At 41.3% G+C, this 16285-nt stretch overlaps 1 long non-coding RNA gene across 1 annotated transcript in view; it reads left to right on the top strand.

The window, feature by feature from the left end:
• LOC148147348 (uncharacterized) overlaps positions 1–16285 on the top strand; it is a 46248-nt gene that overhangs the window by 14130 nt on the left and 15833 nt on the right. Inside the window, exon 2 of the long non-coding RNA XR_015759970.1 lies at positions 5551–5763. This is a non-coding gene — a long non-coding RNA (uncharacterized LOC148147348). The remainder of the gene's footprint in view (positions 1–5550; positions 5764–16285) is intronic.

Genomic DNA, 16285 nt, shown 5'->3' with positions numbered 1-16285 from the left:
GGGCCTGTATGAAGCACAGTCCTCTCGGACCTTCCCTTTTTTAAGAATAAGCGAAATATCGGCATCTCTACGAAATGACGGGAGACAATCATGGCTGAATGAGTCATTAAACACGTTGAGCATCGGGTCTGACAATATGTTTATAAATTCCTTTTGGAATTCGCTGGCAAGTCCATCAGAACCGGGCACCTTTCCACTCTGAAGCTGCTTCATGGCCTCCTGCACCTCTTGCTCTGATAAGGGAGCATTGGGGAAAGACTTTTGTTTGGGTATCACATCTGGGATCTCCAGATCCTTAAGAAAAGACTCCATTTTGGTCCGCCCCTCCTCACAGCCCTCAGATTTGTATAACTTGGAGTAAAATCTCTGGAATGCCACATTAATCTTTTTGGAGTCACATGTTGGGTTCCAAACCCTTCCCTAATCGCCGTAATGGCTTGAGGGGCACTCCTTTTCCTGCTAAGTATTTGCCTGGCCTGTCACCATGCTTACATAACCTTTGCTTTGCAAAAGTAAACTCCTTCTTTGCTGTCTGCATGAGCACGGAATTCGATGCAGACCTCAGCGCCATAATCCTCTGTAGCTTGACTGAGGGCTTGTCAAAGTAAGCTTTCTCGGCTGCCTTCAACCGTGCTTCAAGGAGACGTTGCTGCTCACCCTTCTGCTGCTTCCTACTAGCAGAGTAGGAAATAACTAACCCCTGGCATAGGCTTTGTCAGTTTCCCAAAGGATGGATGGGCTACTAACCGACCCTGAGTTAATGTCTAAGAACACCCAAACTTCCCTTGAGAAGTACTCCAGAATGGTATTATCCTTGAGGATAAAGGGATCCATTCGCCAGTGCCTCAAACCCACTGTAATGTCCTTAATCTTAACCAATAGGTACACTGGAGCATAGAACATAGAAGAATACAGCGCAGTACAGGCCCTTCGGCCCTCGATGTTGCGCCGATCCAAGCCCACCTAACCTACACTAGCCCACTATCCTCCATATGCCTATCCAATGCCCGCTTAAATACCCATAATGAGGGAGAGTCCACCACTGCTACTGGCAGGGCATTCCATGAACTCATGACTCGCTGAGTAAAGAACCTACCCCTAACATCTGTCCTATACCTACCCCCCCTTAATTTAAAGCTATGCCCCCTTGTAATAGCTGACTCCATACGTGGAAAAAGATTCTCACTGTCGACCCTATCTAAACCCCTAATCATCTTGTGCACCTCTATCAAGTCACCCCTAAACCTTCTTTTCTCCAATGAAAACAACCCCAAGTGCCTCAGCCTTTCCTCATACGATCTTTCTACCATACCAGGCAACATCCTGGTAAACCTCCTCTGCACCCGTTCCAGTGCCTCCACATCCTTCCTATAGTATGGCGACCAAAACTGCACACAATACTCCAGATGCAGCCGCACCAGAGTCTTATACAACTGCAACATGACCTCAGTACTCCGGAACTCAATTCCTCTACCGATAAAAGCCAGTACGCCATATGCCTTCTTCACTGCACTATTTACCTGGGTGGCAACTTTCAAAGATCTGTGTACATGGACACCAAGATCCCTCTGCTCATCCACACTACCAAGTATCCGACCATTAGCCCAGTACCCCATCTTTTTGTTACTCTTACCAAAGTGAATCACCTCACACTTAGCTACATTGAACTCCATTTGCCACCTTTCTGCCCAGTTCTGCAGCTTATCTATATCCCGCTGTAACCTGCCACGTCCTTCCTCACTGTCTACAACTCCTCCGACTTTCGTATCATCCGCAAACTTGCTTACCCAACCTTCTAACCCCTCCTCCAGGTCATTTATAAAAATGACAAACAGCAATGGTCCCAAAACAGATCCTTGCGGAACACCGCTAGTGACGGCACTCCAAGATGAACCTTTGCCATCAACTACTACCCTCTGTCTTCTTCCGGCCAGCCAACTCCTAATCCAAACCTCCAACTCACCCTCAATGCCATACCTCCGTATTTTTTGCAGTAGTCTACCATGGGGAACCTTATCAAACGCCTTACTAAAATCCATATACACCACATCTACCGCTTTCCCCTCGTCCACCTCCTTAGTCACCTTCTCAAAGAATTCAATAAGGTTTGTGAGGCACGACCTGCCCTTCACAAAACCATGCTGACTATCCTTGATCACATTATTCCTATCCAGATGTTCATAAATCCTATCCCTTACAATTCTCTCCAAGACCTTGCCCACAACAGAAGTGAGACTCACCGGCCTATAGTTACTAGGGTTATCCCTACTCCCCTTTTTGAACAAGGGAACCACATTTGCTAGCCTCCAATCTTCTGGCACTACTCCGTAGACAACGAGGACATAAAAATCAAGGCCAATGGCTCTGCAATCTCCTCCCTTGCTTCCCAGAGAATCCTAGGATAAATGCCATCAGGCCCAGGGGACTTAACTATTTTCAACCTTTCCAGAATTTCCAACACCTCTTCTCTACATACCTCAAAGCCATCCATTCTACTTAATTGTGACTCAGTATTCACATTGACAACAATGTCCTGTTCCTGATTGAATACTGACGAAAAGTATTCATTCAGTGTCTCCCCAATCTCTTCAGCCTCCACACGCAACTTCCCACTACTATCCTTGACTGGACCTATTCCTACCCTAGTCATTCTTTTATTCCTGACATACCTATAGAAAGCCTTAGGGTTTTCCCTAATCCTACCAACTAAGGACCTTTCATGTCCCCTCCTTGCTGCTCTTAGCTCTCTCTTCAGGTCCTTCCTGGCTACCTTATAACTCTCAATTGCCCCAATTGAACCTTCACGCCTCATCTTTACATAGGCCGCCCTCTTCCATTTAACAAGGGATTCCAATTCCTTATTAAACCATGGCTCCCTCACACGACCCTTTCCTCCCTGCCTGACGAATACATACTTATCAAGGACACTCAATAGTTGCTCCTTGAACAAGCTCCACATATCAATTATGCCCTTGCCTTGAAGCTTACTTTTCCAAGCCGCACATCCTAAGTCATGCCTCACCGCATCATAATTTCCCTGCCCCCAGCACACTTATCCCTCTCCATCACTAGAGTAAAAGTCACCGAATTGTGGTCACTGTCCCCAAAGTGATCGGAGATGGTAATATTACCAATCGTACAAGATGCCACCAAGTCCAGGGTTGCCACAGGGGTCAGAAAAAATCAATCTTGGTGTGACATCTGTGTGGATTGGAAAAAAAAGTAAAATCCCTGCCTGTAGGGTGAAGATGACTCCAGACGTCCACCGACCCTAACTCCACACACAGATCCACTGATTGTTTAGTTTGTACAGAGAGTATCGGGGGGGGGGCCTTTGGGCAACCTGTCCACCATGGGATTCATGACACAGTTATCATCTCCCGCTATAATGATATGCCAAGACTCAAGATTGATCAGTTTAAAGGAGGTATCTACCACAAATTTAAGGGGATGGACTTGAGGGCAATAAACATTTAAAATATTATATACTTCCCCGTTTATCAGGGCTTTGAGAATTACAAACCTTCCATGTGTCTTTAACACATTCTAGTAACTTAAATGGGAAATTCCTCCGAACCAATATAGCCACTCCACTACTTCTGGTATTAAAAGATGAAAAGTAAACCCGATCAAAGCCATTCTGCTGTAGTTTCAAATGCTCCCTATCATCCAAGTGTGTCTTCTGTAACAAAGCAATATCCACCTTCTCCTTTCTAAGACTCAAAAGTACTTTCTTCCTCTTAATTGGTGAGTGACTCCCCTTGATATTCCAGGTACACCATTTAATCAAGTCATTAGCCATAACCTTCTGCAGTAACATTTAAATTCCAGAAAGGAGGAACTTGAACCACAAATCGACGAGCCTTAGTGTCACAAGATCCATTGGACATAAAAACTACATAAACTAAAACCACTACAGTTAACAAACCGACAAAGCTATCAAAGATTATATACAACAAAAAACAAAAAACAAACCAACGTACAAAGCGCCAATGGCGATGAATAGGGGAACTCACCCCCTGCCCAAAGGGGGTAACTACCCGTCCAAAACCCAATTTTCCATCCCATTGCCAAGACTGCAGCAGAGGCATCTAACCACCTGAACCAGATATAAATTGCCCGTAAGTAGATATCTAGCCAACCCAACCATTTTCCCTCCTCCTAGCTAGAGCCGCACCGCAAACACAAGCAGAAGAGAAAGAAAATACACCATGAAATAGCAGTGTGAATAAAGATAACATTTTTAAAGAAAAAAGGGGTAAATACCCCACTCATCCTTTGGTATAGCTTAACGTAAACTTTGAAAGTATACATCTCAACCGCTGCCCAATACAGCTTAAACTAAATTATTACTAATATAAAAAGGAAAAGAAAACCCCAACAGGACTTCCTCTGTTTTTGAAATAAAAAAAAGACAAACCTAAACAACACTACTATTTGTGCATACTAAATTGTTCAAATTAGGTTAATGTGTCCACAAAGTCTCTTGCCTTCTTTGACTTGTCAGAGATCTAAGGTGAGCTGAAGCACCGCCGGATACCTCAGAGTGTACCAGATCCCAAACTCCCTCAGTCTTCTCTAGACACCATCATAGGTGCAGCATAGGTTCACGAGGTCAATTCCTGGAATGGCGGGATTACCTTACACTGAAAGACTGAAGCAACTGGGCTTCTATACCCTTGAGTTTAGAAGACTGAGAGGGGATCTGATTGAGACATATAAGATTATGAAAGGATTGGACACTCTGGCAGCAGGAAACATGTTTCCGCTGATGGGTGAGTGCCGAACCAGAGGACACAGCTTAAAAATATGGGGTAGACATTTAGGACAGAGATGAGGAGAAACTTCTTCACCCAGAGAGTGGTGGCTGTGTGGAATGCTCTGCCCCAGAGGGCAGTGGAGGCCCAGTCTCTGGTTTCATTTAAGAAAGAGTTGAATAGAGCTCTCAAAGATAGTGGAATCGAGGGTTATGGAGATAAGGCAGGAAGAGGATACTGATTAGGAATGATCAGCCATGATCATATTGAATGGCGGTGCAGGCTCGAAGGGCTGAATGGCCTACTCCTGCATCTATTGTCTATTGTCTACTGTCATTACTGGATCACTACTGCTGAGAAGACCTGGAAGAATATGATCTTACAGCCCTCGTACATTAGGGCCTACGGATCCTTCCCCTGGATTCTGGAAGCTTCCACGATTCTCTCTTTATCTCCAAAATGATGAAACCGCACCAAGAGAGGATGAGGACATTGACCAAGACCTGATGTCCACGCCGTGACCTGGTGTGTCCAAGCCTCACATTCCAGCCTCCAAGTTAAAGAATTTCGGCAACCATTCCACAGTAAATTCCGTTGGCCGCTCACCTTCATTACCCTCCGGCAAATCGATGATCCAAATATTTTTTCTCCTGCCCCTGTTCTCAAGATTATTCACTTGGTCACGCAAATTACGGACCTGCATCTCCAGGGCTCAGATCCTATCCTTGAAGGAACTGGTATCAGCTTCCACCTCTGTGACTCGATGTTTAACCTCATCCGTCCTTTTTTCCAGGACTCCCAGCTGCTGTTCATGCTTCTGCAGCATGAGAGAGATCGGGATCAGCTTCTCCTCTACCTACTTACCCAACATCTCACGAGATTTCGGGAGCTACTTCACCAGGGCCTGGTCGGTAATCGAGTCCACGGATCCTGCAGGTTGGACCGCAGGCCCGGCCTTGGATGCTCCTCCTCCCTTCTTTGGCATCTCTGGACAGCAAAAACACAGGTAAGTTGATATTTTACAGAGTCCCAGGATATCGCAATGGTCCGCGTTGGGCAGGTTAGAAGTTTGTCCACTTGTGCTGCAGTGTGGATCCTCCTAGATCGCCGTCATCATGGATCCCTCGACTAATTAGGTTTTTGCCACATGCTTCTTCTCTTTTCCATCTGCTGTCTGGCACATCTGTCAATTCTATGTCCCTCAGGACTTTGAGACCTCTTGTTGTTACCAAGCCACTCTTCATCATTGACATTGAAGTTCCACACAGAGTATATTCTGTAGTTGTTACAGTACCTCTTCCAAGCATCCATGTCACAGTTCATGATTATTTTTGTCAATTTTTCCATAGAGAGGAGTTTGGAAAATAATTAGTTTGAAAGTATTTTTAAACCTAACCGTATTCATTACAAAGTCACCAAATGCATAAAGGTTAAATATGTGAATTAAAGATGATTTCTGCAAATATTGAAAATACTGAGGAATAAAAATTGATTTAGTAATTACGAAATACAGTATGGCTAATTTGCTTATTCCAAAAAGTGAATGGAGTTTGGTCTGAACTGAGAAAGAGCAAAACAGAGAAGGCGTAACAGAATTAGGTTCAGCCATAACTCTGATGACTGTCAAGTTTTAAAGAGGGCAAGCTGTGAGGACTTCTACCTAGACTAAGAAATCGGCAATGTGAAGGACAGTTAGGTCAATATTTTATTTTCAGATTACTAAAATAACAGATCTGCATGGAAGTTTTTCATCTTGCAATCATTAGGCCAGAAAAAGAATGTCAAAGGGATCAATCATTTATTCTGTATAAGAAAAGGGTGCTGATTCATTGACAAGTCAATTCTGATTGATTGATGTGAAGATGCCAGTGTTGGACTGGGGTGGACAAAGTTAAAAATCACACAACACCAGACCATAGTCTGGTTGGACTATAACCTGGTGTTGTGTGATTTTTGACTCTGATTGATTGAGGCATTGCTACAGAGAATGCACTAGGGAACTATTGTACCCCACATTCAAAAAAGTGTAGTACTTGGATATGTCCTCTTTACCTGCAGAAAACAAAGGCCACTGTGCATGAGTATATGTAGCTTTGAACATTGATAGGTGCGCCACTTTGTAAGCCTGACTGATTACTTTACTTTAAATTAGATGTTAGTGTAAATTTTAGCACACTCTCAATTGTTCAGTAAGTGTTGTCAAATCAATACATCATGTCTCACATGAAACATTATGCTCTGAGCTTTGCAAGCACAGATTGATTAAGTATGGTCAGTATCCTGCCTGTTGCAATTTAGTTGACTGGACATGATGTTGATACAATCCACCAGTTGTTGGGATGTATAGCCAATGCAGCTGGCATTACACCAGTACTGAATATCGTACTGTAGTCAAATATGGCGACACAGTCATTGTGGTAACGTCAATAGATTGGTAATCTGGAGATATAAAATAATGCACTGAGGATATAGGTTCATATCCCATTGAGAGTTAAAGGTGATCTATTTCTGACTGTTGTAAAGGCCCATCTGGATCAGAAATTGCCTTTGGGAACAGAAATTTGCTGTTGTTACTTGGGTCTGGCCTATACATGACTCCAGATTCACACGCATTCAGTTGTTGACTTTTAACTACCTTCTGAAATGATCTTGCAAACACTCAAGTCAAAAGCAAATAGGGGTGGGCAATGCAAGTTAGCCTTGACAGCAATACCACATCCCATTGAAAAACAAAGAAAAAACATAAAATATACATTGACAACCTGAAGTTTGATGTACACTTTGTTTTTGGTACCAACTGAATGAGTTTTTTTTGTAATTAACTTTTATAAATGTAAATTAATTTGTGAAATGCCAGTTGCAAAGAAATGGAATTCCAATTAACTGCTTTTACAAAATTTACATAATTTCACCTCATGTTTCCTTCCCGAGGTGACACAGTTATGTTAAAATATGAATGACCATGTACAGGATGTATTTAAGTAAATCTACAAATCATAACTGAATGAGAACGTACAGGTAGATGAAGTCCACAAATCAATTAAGTGTGTAATTTTTACAATGAAACTGCTGCAAAATAAGTACAAAGAATTCTTCAATTTATTTGATATTTTCCAATTTAGGGGATATGGGACCCTAACAGCATTATTGCTAGGCTGCTAATCCAGACACCTTTGTAATGTTCTGGAGACCTGAGTTTGAATCCCGGCATGGCAGTTGGTGAAATTTGAATTCATTAAAAATCTGAAATTGAGAGTTTAGTGACGACCTCAAAACCATCACTGATTGTCAGGAAAACCATCTTTGCTAATGTCCTTTAGGGAGAGAAATTGCAATCTTTACTGGGTTTGACCAACATATGACTTACAGAAAAAAAAACTCTTAACTACCCTCTAAACAATTATTGATGAGCAACATGAGCCTAGCCATCAATGCTGACGTCTGTGAATTCATTTTTTAAAATCTCAGATTGTTACATGCATTTTCATTTCAGCATTCGAGGCAATATTGAATACTGCTCACTGCTGCAGCTCTATGTTGAAAAGCAGTTTTTTAATCATATGATGATTTATGCATCTAATTTTATCAAAGAAAATTCAAATAAATGTTCAATGTGACCTGAACATTCTATCCAAAATGTTTGAAAATCTCACTGTGATGTGTCTTCACCTGGAATGGATTAAAAGCAGACATAACTTCACACCTCTTCCCATGGGTACAGATGAAATCTAAAGGTGGCAGCACAGTGCTTAAAGTGTTCTCATACAATTCTACATGTCTTTGGGATGTGCTCAAAAATAATTTGTTGCACTCTTAACTCTACTGTCTATGCATCAAAACTCTTGATCCTTTGTCTATTAAAAATCAATCTAACTTGGCCTTCACTATTTTTAATGGAAGAGAGTTGCAAGAACCTCCTATTCTCAAACTGTAGAAATCAGCATGTATTAGTGGATGGAAAGTATTCCGCCTGGAGGTTGGTGACCAGTGGTGTCCTGTAGGGATCTGTTCTTGGGCCTCTGCTCTTTGTAGTTTTTATAAATGACTTGGACAAAGAAGTGGAAGGGTGGGTCAGTAAGTTTGCTGATGACACAATGGTCGGTGGAGTTGTAGATAGTGTCAAGGGTTGTTGTAGGCTACAACATGACTGACAGGATGTAGAGCTGTGCTGAGAAGTGGCGGATGGAGTTCAACCTGGATAAATGCAAAGGTTATTTTGGAAGGTCAAATTTGAATGCTGAATACAGGGCTAAAGACAGGATTCTTGGCAGTGTGGAGGAACAGTGGGATCTTGGGGTCCGTGTACAAAGTTGCCAGCCAAATTAATAGGGTTGTTAAGAAGGTGTATGGTGTTTTGGCTTTCATTAACAGGGGAATTGAGTTTAAGAGCCACGAGGTTTTGCTGCAGTTCTATAAAACCCTGGTTAGACCACACTTGGAATATTGTGTCCAGTTCTGGTTGCCTCATTATAGGAAGGATGTAGATGCTTTAGGGAGGGTGCAGAGGAGATTTACTAGGATGCTGCCTGGATTGGAGGGCTTGTCTTACGAAGAGAGAGTAGTGAGCTTGGGCTTTTTACACTGGAGAAAAGAGGGAAGAGAGGTGACTTGATAGAGGTGTATAAGGTAATGAGAGGCATAGATAGAGTAGATAGCCAGAGACTTTTCCCCAGGGCAGAAATGGCTATCATGAGGGGTCATAATTTTAAGGTGATTGGAGGAAGGTATAGGGGAGATGTCAGAGGTAGGTTCTTTATGCAGAGAGTGATGGGTGCATGGAATCCACTGCCAGCAGTGGTAGTAGAGTCAGAAACATTAAGGACATTTATGTGACATGGACAGCAGTAAATTGAGGGGTGTGTAGGTTAGGTTGGTCTTAAATTAAGATAAAAGCTCGGCATAACATCGTGCGCCAAAGGGTGTATACTGTGCTATACTGTTCTGTGTTCTATGTTCTTGTATCCATTATTTGCAATCTCTTCCACAACGAGAAACATTCTCCTTGTATCCACTCTATCAAGTCCCCTCAGGATCTTATGTGTATCAATAATATAATCTTTTATTAGTCAAAACCCTATGGATAAAGGCCCAAACTGTTCAATTCTTCTTCATAAAATAATCCTTTCATCTCAGCAATGGGTCTATTGGACCCTCTTTGAACTTCTTCTAATGCAATTAGGTCCTTTCTCAAAAAGGGAAACCAAAATTATACACCATATTCCTGATATGATAAGGCCCTGTACAGCTGCAGTAAAATTTCTCTCCTCTGGTATTCTATTTACCATGTAACAAACTACAACATTCTATTTACTTTCCTAACCACTTGCTTACATGCAAACTAACAAATTGTGATTCATGTAACAGGCACTCAAATTTCTCTTCAATTTCTGCAATCTCCATTGAAATAATATATTACTTTTCTGTTCTTCTTTTCAAAGCTGACAATCTAAATTTACATCCAATAAAGTATTGGATGTGATAGCACTCATGTTGTCCTTCCTAAATAATTATTATTTTGTAGCTGCTGTTAATAGAAGAGCTGTTATTTATGTATTATTTGTCAGGAGATGGCCTTTCGGTAGTAGATATTTGGAAAACTAATTGAAGACTAACAAAACAACAAAAGAATATTTGGACAAAAGGATGTACCTTATCCTTAAGAAACAGCAGCAGTTTCTAAGAGTATAGATGGCTGTACAGATCTGAAGGTAGGGCATAACCATCAAGAAAACTGGGCTATTTTCTTCATGATTAAAATCAAATTTATCTCAAGATGAAATAAATTTCTAAGATTACCTTATATTAATGAAAACAACACAAAAAGTCTGGTGTGTACTCAAACTGCAGTACAGTGCCATATAATACAGAAAGCAAGAAGGCTAGAATGCTCTGTTCAGAGAAGAAAAAGAAGAATCCCTATAGTATGGAAACAGGCCATTCAGCACATCAAATTGTTTTCAAGAAGGAGTTAGATATAGTCCTTGGGGCTAAAGATAGCAAAGTGTAAGGGGAGAAAGCAGGAACAAGATACTGAGTTGAAAGATTAGCCATGATCACATTGAATGGCAGAGCAGGCTTGAAAGCAACATTATTGGTCTAAGCTGTGGCTGCACCAAGGCACTGATCACTGCAATATAGCAGTCAGATTGTGGTGTTAACTTCCAGCTCTGTAAGCCGCTTCACATGTGGGTTTCAGAGGCCTTTGAAGCAAGAATAAAATTGGTGGGAAAGTTGCCAAATAGCCTATTCCTGTTCCTTTTTTGTGTTTATGTGTGAACATTTGATTGTTCCAACATAGAGTCATAGAGATAGACAGCACAGAAACAAACCCTTCAGTTCAATTCATCCATGCCCACCAGATATTCTAACCTAATTTAATCCCATTTGCCAGCACTTGGCCCATATCTCTCTAAACCCTTCCTATGCGTATACCCATCCAGATGTCTTTTAAATGCTGCAATTGTATCAGTCTCCACCACTTCCTCTGGCAGCTCATTCCATACACACACCACCCTCTGCATGAAAAAGTTGCTCTTTAGGTCCCTTTTATATCTTTTCCCTTTCATCCTGAACTTTATGGTCTCCCATTTCCGCCTAGTTGCGGTTAAAAGGACATACAGGTTTTTCATTGACAAGAAATTAACTCTTTATTGTATAGAGCTATATTTAACCAATGGCAAGAAAGAAACATGCAGCGTGGTGGCTCAGTCGTTAGCACTGCTGCCTCACAGCGTCAGGGACCTGTGTTTGATTCCAGCCTTGGGTGACTGTCTGTTGGAGATTGCACATTTGAGTGTTCTAGTTTCCTCCCGCAGTCCGAAGATATGCAGCCTGCGTGGATTTGGATTGGGGAGGAAGGGGTTGTCTGGGTGGGATGCTCTTCAGAGGACTGATGTGGATTTGATAAGCCGAATGGCCTCCAACTTGGTGTTTTACTGATGCGGCAATGTCTATGTTGTCTCTGTAACATAAGAAACTAGGTGTGGATTTTGTGGTATTGATGAATCTTACAGACATTTATTATAATTAATTATAATGCACGAACTTTACATTCCTCAAGCCTATAAATGTCTGGACTAATATTACAGTGGATTTACAAGTTACAATGGAGTAACATGCTTTCATCAAGTGATCGTGGTAAGATGGATTATGAGATCTCTTTACCTGCAGGTTAAATGTTGTCATGGAGTAAACATGTCATGAACATATGCCTCTCAATGCAGACTGACCATGGCACAGAACACAGATCACATCACATTTTCTCATATTACACCCCATCTGCCAATTGTTTTGTCCATTCACTTAATCTCTCTATATCCCATTGCAGATTTTCCACTTCCTTTTGGCAACTCACTTTCTTGCCTTTTGATGTCAAGCACACATTGGATTGAGGAAAGGAGACAGAGGGTAGTGGTGGAAGGTGGTTTTCCAGACTGGAAGCCTGTGACCAGCAGTGTTCCACAGGGATTGGTAATGGGTCCACTTTTGTTTGTCATTTATATAAATGATTTGGATGAGAATTTAGAAGACATGATTAGTAATTTGCGGATGACACCAAAATTGATGGTACAGTGGACAGTGAAGAAGGTTGTCTAAGATTACAAAGAGATCTTGATCAATTGGGTCAATGGGATGAGGAGTGGCAGAAGGAGTTTAATTTGGATAAATGCAAGGTATTGCATTTTGATAAAACAAACAAGGGCAGGACCTATTCAATTAAAATAGAGCCTTGAGTAATGTAGAATGTGGAGACCTAGGAGTTCAGTTCCATATTTCTCTGAAGTTTGTGTCACATGTAGGCAGGGTGATTTAAAAGCCGTTTAGCACACTTGCATTTATTGCTCAGTCCTTTGAGTATGGGAGTTTGGACGTCATGCTTAGGTTGTACATGGTGAGGCCTCTTCTGGAGTATTGTGTTCAGTTCTGGTCACCCTGTTATAGGAAAAATATAATTAAGCTGGAGAGGGTTCAGAAAAGATTTAACAGGAATAGAGGGTTTGAGTTATAAGGATAACCTGAATAGGCTGGGACTTTTCACTGGAGGTTTCGAAGTGACTTTATAGAGGTTTATAAAATCATGAGGGGCATCAATGAGGTGAATGGCAGGTTTATTTTCCCTAGCATGGGGAATTTCAAGACTAGAGTGCATATAGAGACAAAAGAATTTTAAAAAGACATGAGAGGCAATTTTTTTACACAGAGGGTGGTTCATATGTGGAATGAACCTCCAAAGGAAGTAGTCAATGTGGACACAGTTACAATATTTAAAAGGTATTTGGGTAAGTATGTGAATAGGAACAATTTGGAGGGATATGGGCCAAATTCAGGCAAATAGGACTTGTTTGATTTGGGAACATAGTTGGCGTGGACTAGTTGGATCAAAGGATCTGCTTCCATACTGTATAACTATGACTCCAGAGCACATTTGGTCTCCACGTTCAATCATTGTTTATAAATAGTTATAAAGTCCCAGGTCTCAGTCATTTGGTACTCTACCAGTTACATCTTGCCAACCAAAGCAATACCAAACCTGACAGCTAACCAATTCTTTATCCATGCTAAATATGTTACCCCTGTCAACTTGTGCTCTTCTTGTGTAGCTATGTTTGATGTGGCAACTTCTCAAATGCCTTTTTGAAATCCAAGGATACTACATCAATAGATTGCCCTTTATCTCCCTAATTTTTACTTCCTCAAAACGTCTCATAAAATTACTAAAGTACTATTTTTCTTTTGTCAAATCATGTTGACAATATCTGACCATGTTATGATTTTCTAAGCATCCTACTATAATATTTGATTCTATATTTGACTGATACTAAGCTAGCTTGCCTCGGTTTTCTCTCCCTCCTTTCTTGAAAATTAATATTAAATTAGCTGCCTAATAATCCTATAACTTACCTTGAATTCTAAAAGCATAGCGCTACCCAAGCACTCTTTGACGTCTCACTGGATCACAATTACACAGTTTCAGTGTAGGTCAGTTGTGTTTCCAGGAATAAACTAAACAGTTCCTTTCTGCATGGAAATTGCTTCTCTTTCTCCTTGGACATCCCCAAGTCCCAGATACACAGAGTTATTCAACTGCTATAAGACTTTCCTGAGCTTCACAGAACTTTTCTGAGTTTCCTAACTACACAGAATTTACATAGCTGATTTGCCCTTCCCTTCAGCATTGGTAAAAATCAGCAGCTGAAAATGTGTTGCTGGAACAGCGCAGCAGGTCAGGTAGCATCCAGGGAACAGGAGAATCGACGTTTCGGGCATAAGCCCTTCTTCAGGAATGAGGAAAGTGTGTCCAGCAGGCTAAGATAAAAGGTAGGGAGCTTTTGGAAGCCTTCCCTCTCTTCTTCGCATACTTACTGATAATTGGTCTCCAATCCTTTGAACGATTCTCATGTGACCTTAGAATGTCCTAATTCACAAAATATCGCAATAGACCTCTTCCTTATTTCTGGGCAGAATCAAATGTTGCCAACGAGCAATGTTGGGAACTGAATGTACTCTGAATGTTACATTTCAAACAAAATGATAGCTTGCTGTTTTAAATAAAAAATTACTTGAGATTTAAGTCACATACTACAGTTTGGGAGTGTTTAAAGTATTCCCACCAGTGACCTCTTACATTTCTTATTTCTACATCTTGTTCTTTCAAACTCAGGTCATCACATGTGACTGCACAATTTTTTTCATTCAAGGAATCTGAGCATCACTGGCCAGATCAGTACTTATTACCCATGGGGCAAAAAGTGTCAACCACGTTACTGTAGGTCTGAAGTCAAATGTAGGCCAGACCAGGTAAGGACAGCAGTTTCTTTCCCTAAAGGATATTAGTGAACCAGATGGGTTTTTCCAACAATTGGTAATATTTTCATGGTCATCATTAGACATCTAATTCCAGATATTTGTTGAATTCAAACTCCACCATCTGCCCATCGCAGGATTCAAACCAGGTCTTTGGATTAATGGTTAGCAATAATACCACTAGGCTATGATCTCCCCAAAAAATATCTTTATAACATCATAGTTCATAGTTTCAGGCTTTCAACTGCTTGTACCAGCTCATTTTCTGTCTACAATAAGTTCCTGCTGCAGAACTGCCTTATCCAATTACAAATGCTGAGTCTGTACAAATATCCACACCCTCAATGATGGAAGATCTAGTTATCTTAATGCAAAAGACAAGGCTGAATATTTGCATCCATTTTCAGCCAGAAGTGCCAAGTGAACAATCCATTTTGGCCTTTTCCTGAGGTTCTCAACATCACAAATACCAGTCTGTGACCTTCTCCTGAGGTTCTCAACATCTCATAAATAATTTGGTTAATTCATGTAATATCAAAAAACAAATGATGACACTGGCTGCATCAAAGGCAATAGGCAATAGATTCCGCCAATAGTACTGCAGTCATGTGTTCCAAAACTGTCATTGTCCCAAGCCAAGCTATTCCAGTACAGCTATAATACTAACATTTATCCGAAAGTATGAAAAATTACCTACATGTGTCATGGAGTCCGACCCTTCAGTCCAACCCGTCCATGCCAACCAGATATCCCAACCCAATCTAGTCCCACCTGCCAGCATCCGGCCCATATTCCTCTAAACCCTTCCTAATCATATACCCATCCAAATGCCTCTTAAATGTTGCAATTGTACCAGCCTCCACCACTTCCTCTGGCAGCTCATTCCATACACATCCCACCCTCTGTGTGGAAAAAGTTGCCCCTTAGGTCTCTTTTATATCTTTCCCCTCTCACCCGAAACCTATGCCCTCTAGTTCTGGACTCCCCGACGCCAGGGAAAATACTTTGCCTATTTACCCTAACCATGCCCCTCATAATTTTGTAAACCTCTTAAGGTCACCCCTCAGCCTCCAACGCTCCAGGGAAAATATCACCAGCCTGTTCAGTCCTGTGCACAAAAAGCAAGACAAATCCAAGCTGGCCAATTACTGCTTATTACATGATTCTCAACCATCAACCAAGTGATGGAAGGGTTATTGAACAGATATCGAATAGATAAAGAGCAGGGTGTTGTTGATGTGGTGTCCATGAACTTTCCAAAGGCTGTCAATACAGTGCTACTCAACAGACATGAGGAAATTACTGTTAAAAGAGCATTGGTGTATTGCTGTTATGTACCTTTTAGATGGTATGTATTGCAGCTAATAAGTGTTTAAAGTGTTGAAGGGGTGTCATTAAATTTTTCACCATGCCTTTTTCTGGGCACTCAAGCTAGCTGCAAGCAAACCTGCATCATGTTGATTTACAAAACAGAGTAGGATTGGTTCCTGTGTCGTAGAATAATGCTGCACTGAAGAAGGCTGTGTCATGCTCGTCATTGTATCAGAGGATCGTGACTGTGCCTGCTCCCAATCCATACCTCTTTCATGTTTTTCCTTTAAATATTTAACCAATTTTCTTCCACTACACTTTTAGGCAATGCCTAAATTCCAGATCACAACTTATCATGTAAAAGCACACAGGGTGTCTCTGGCTCTTTTGTGTATAACCTCATATATGTGACT

The sequence above is a fragment of the Chiloscyllium plagiosum genome, unplaced genomic scaffold (assembly GCF_037043375.1).
Source record: "Chiloscyllium plagiosum isolate Xiang-an unplaced genomic scaffold, Cpla_swu_hap1 HiC_scaffold_17, whole genome shotgun sequence".
Classification (NCBI taxonomy): domain Eukaryota; kingdom Metazoa; phylum Chordata; class Chondrichthyes; order Orectolobiformes; family Hemiscylliidae; genus Chiloscyllium; species Chiloscyllium plagiosum.
This window is presented reverse-complemented; position numbering and strand designations above follow the sequence as displayed.